Below are 4,333 nucleotides of genomic sequence, written 5' to 3' on the forward strand. Positions count from 1 at the left end.
ACTCCAGACCTCCGGAAGTTCCGCGTCGACAGACAGGAAAATATGACAGACAAACATGAATGCGGTACCCAACAGAACCGCTGGGAGCTGGATACTGATGCCTCAGACAGGCTGAATGACAAAGATGTGCAGGAAGCCTGCAGGAAAGTTTGTGAGCTGCAAGAGTATCAAATGTTGGTGAACAAGTACTATGGTCCGTTCATACTGACTTACATGGCACATACTGTAGTCTTCTGTATCACCTACAGTTTCTTCCTTATTTCGGAAGCATCTTCCAATTTGACCACCATACTTTTTCTACTGATAATGGTGTTCCAACTTGTACTTATGTGCTACACTCCAGATATTGTCCGGAACAAGGTAAGTCAAACTACAATACATTATAATTCAACAACTCTATCATCCTAGGATCTAAACAGAATTCACATAACCAGATAAAACTCTCCAAGGATGATTAGACACCTGCAACAGATTTAGAAAGGGCAACTGAATTTAATAGGTTCTTCTTTTCATCGGTTGGTGCTAACTTTGCCAGAAAAATCCCAGACTCAGACATATGTTACCACATATCTTTCAGGCAGCTATCCAAACTCTCTTCTACTCTCACCAGTCAGCCCGACAGATGTTGTGGCCATCATTCATTCACTAAAAACCAAAGCTGGGAACATTAGTGAAATACCATACATGGTATATAAGAGGGTCTCCCATGCCCTTGTGCCACCAAAAGCTCTGCTGTTCAACAAATCTGTAGTGTCATACCTTCCTTGATATCCTTAAAAAAAAAACACACACAAGTAACGCCAGTTCACAAAGGAGGCTAAACGGCAGACAGACAATTACAGACCAATATCAGACCTTCCTATATTATCAAAAATATTTGAAACAATTATAGCATGATGTATTTCCATTCTTGTAAAACCACTAGTTATGCACAGAGTTTCGGGCTGGTCCTTAATCTAACGGATTTTATTTATTTATTTGTTTATTTATTTATTTATTTATTCATTTATTTATTTATTTATATACAAGAAGGTACATTGGGTTCATGAGAGTTCAGAGACTTGAAGATATACATTCTTGTAAAGCCACTAACACATAGAGTTTCGGGCAGATCCTTAATCTAACATAATTTTAAGAAGGTAATTTCTAGCAAATTAAAAAAAAAATTACAGGTTCATTGTAAGAAAGTATAAAAATACACTGTAAGAAAGTTCAAAAAAGAATATTGTATAAGAAATCTGACAGAAAAGAAAGTAGGTATATTAAAGCAAATTTAAGGGTAATCCACAGGTACATTTTAGTATAATTTGAGGATTATTGCAAGATATAATGTAGCAGACTATGTGTATAACATGATACAAGATAACAATAGTGATTACAGTGATAAAGTTGTATGGCATAGGTACATATATTGGGGAATTGGGTAGCACTAGATACAGTGTGAGTTTCAAGCGCTTGGTAGGAAACTATGAAGATGAAATTAGGTACTTTTTGGTTTTATTATTGAATAAGGCAAAAGTTTGACAACTTTTCAATTCGTTAGGGACTGAGTTCCATAGACCAGGTCTCTTTATTTGCATAGAGTGTTTACACAGATTAAGTTTGACTCTGGGGATATCAAAGAGATATTTATGTCTGGTGTGGTGATTATGTGTTCTGTTACATCTGTCCAGGAAGAGTTTCAGAACAGGGTTTGCAATTAAGAAAAGGGTTTTGTAAATATAATTGTCGCAAGAGAATGTGTGGAGTGAATTTATGTTTAGCATATTTGGGGATTTAAACAGGGGGCTGTGTGTGTTGTCTGAAAGCAGAGTTTGTTATTGTTATTATTTACAAACAGTTCTACTACTATCTCGTAAAATTCAACATACTAAGTCGCTGTCAGTTTGCCTTTCGCTCCCAAAAGAGTACCAGCGATGCAATTACTAGTCTGGTTGATATAATCTACTAAGCCCTTGATAAAAATGAGTTTCCAGTTGGACTCTTCATCGACCTGAGGATTATATACTGTTATACAGCGCCTTTCATACTGTTAACCATAACTATCTCTTACTTAAACTCCACCATTATGGAATCCGAGGCCTTGCCCTAAACTATATTCGATCTTAGTGACAGACACCAATATGTAGCCATCCATGATATTACCTCTCCCACTTTACTATTAACAGTAGGAGTGCCACAGGGCAGCATCCTAGGACCTCTCCTATTTCTTATATACATATCAATGATCTGCCTAATGTCTCTAACATTCTTAAGCCTATATTATTTGCTGATGATACCATTATAATGTATGATTATGTTACGTTGTTGGGTAGATTAGATACACAATGTTTAGTGGGTTTTGATATTTATTTAGGAGTCTTAGTTACAGCAGTGTCGTAAATGTTGAGACGGAGCTTGGAGCAGAGCAGGGAGCTGAGTGAGGCCGTAGTCGCAGAGCTCTATGCGGGAGAGCGTGGAAGCTCGATGCAGATTGATGAGTGTCTAAACTCGATGAGGCCGAGAGCGTGGGAGCTCTATGGGGAACGAGAGAGTGGTAGCTCGATGCGGTCGTGGTCTGCTGTCTGCTCTGTGTCGAAGCTGTAGCATCTTGGAGTCAATTGGAACTGGACATGGCGAGTGCTACATTTTTGAGGTTGAAGAGTGTGGTAACTCCCAAGCGCCTGTACTGAATCACTGTGGAATTACTGTTCAAATTATTCTGGTGGTTACTCTTTGTTGTTGTTGTTTAAGATTCAGCTACTTAGAACAAAAAGTTCCAAGTAGCATGGGCTATGGTGAGCCCGTAAGAGGAGGCTCTTCGGAGCCATTATCTGTAACAGAAACTGATACTAGAGATCTGGGAATGAATGGGGGTCTTCATTTATTTATTTATTTTTATTTATTTATTTATATACAAGAAGGTACATTGGGTTTGAGAGAATAAATAGCATAGTATTTACAATCTTGTAAAGCCACTAGTATGCGCAGCGTTTCGGGCAGGTCCTTAATCTAACAGATAATTTTAAGTAGGTAAATTCTAGCAGAATTAATAAAATGATAACAGATACATTGCAAGAAAAAAATGAGATAGAGATTAGTAAGTATAGTAAAGCACATTGGTATATTAAAGCTCTGATTGATTACATTGACAACTTGATTGGTAATTTGAACAAGATTAATAGACACCGTACAGCAGATTGATAGCACATATAAGAAGACAGCAATGATCACAATGGTAAAGATGTTCAGATTGGGTACATAAGGTTTGGGAGATTGGGTACCAATAGATACAGTGTAATTTTAAAGCAAAAGGTAAAAAACTATGAAGATGAAATTTGGTACTTTTTAGCTTTGTTTTTGAATGACGCAAAAGTTAGACAGCTTTTCAATTCATTAGGGAGTGAGTTCCATAGACTGGGTCCCTTTATTTGCATAGAGTGTTGTTCATGTTGGATTTTATCCCGTAAGGGCTGTCTGTACCAGTTATGGAGCTGGTTGGGTTAGTGTAGATCTCTAGGTTTTCCGTTTTGTCTTTGCCTGAGATTTTGGATGAACCGTGTTGTCATTGGAGTTTGGTGAGGTGGCCTCCATGAGGAGGTCTTGTACCAAGTAGGTGTCGTATTTGTGGTACGGCAGTAGAGTTCCTACTAAGATTTTCTCATCTGAGGAGTCTGTAACATCCGTAGTTGGTGTTTTCGTCTTTCGTCTCGCAGCCTGATGTAGGCTCAGGTGTCCTGGATCAGTGGTAGAAGCAATTTCTGGAGCATTGGTGGTGCTGTTAGTATCCATAGATAGCATGTCTGCTAGCGCGGCTGCTGAGAGGGTGATGGTAGGAGTGTTGGGAGCTGGAGAGGGAAATACCTCTGTTTGTGCTGCTCGGGTCTTGGGTGGTTCTAGAGTCTGTGTTGAGATCGACCTTGTGGTCGTCTGTGGAGTGGAAATGAAGGCAGGGAGACTTACGCGTCCGGTAGCAGTTGTGCAAGCTGGAAGAAGGTCATCAGGTACAACAGTTGTTGGAAGTCCATTCGCGTCGACCAACCTGTTTATGACAGGATATAGCGGGTAATGTCATTGCCTGCTATTTTGTTGGCGAGGTGAAGGAGTATGGGTAAAATGGTGATCTTGGTGGAGACAGCAGGCTGGGCCGGTTGTGGTGTGGTCAGACGCTGTACAGTCGGCTGGCTTCGGCATCCCTAGGGGCCAGGCAGTGGTGAGGGAGTCACATGTGTGTTTCCGGGTAAGACTGGGAATTCTGACGAGAGTGGGTTTGCTGGTCGAGGTATGGCAGTGGTGGAAGCGGTGGTTATCATCTTTTGGAATTTCTCCTGCCGGATGAGACAGGTGAGACCGC

Source organism: Procambarus clarkii, chromosome 55 (genome assembly GCF_040958095.1).
Source record: "Procambarus clarkii isolate CNS0578487 chromosome 55, FALCON_Pclarkii_2.0, whole genome shotgun sequence".
NCBI classification, from domain to species: domain Eukaryota; kingdom Metazoa; phylum Arthropoda; class Malacostraca; order Decapoda; family Cambaridae; genus Procambarus; species Procambarus clarkii.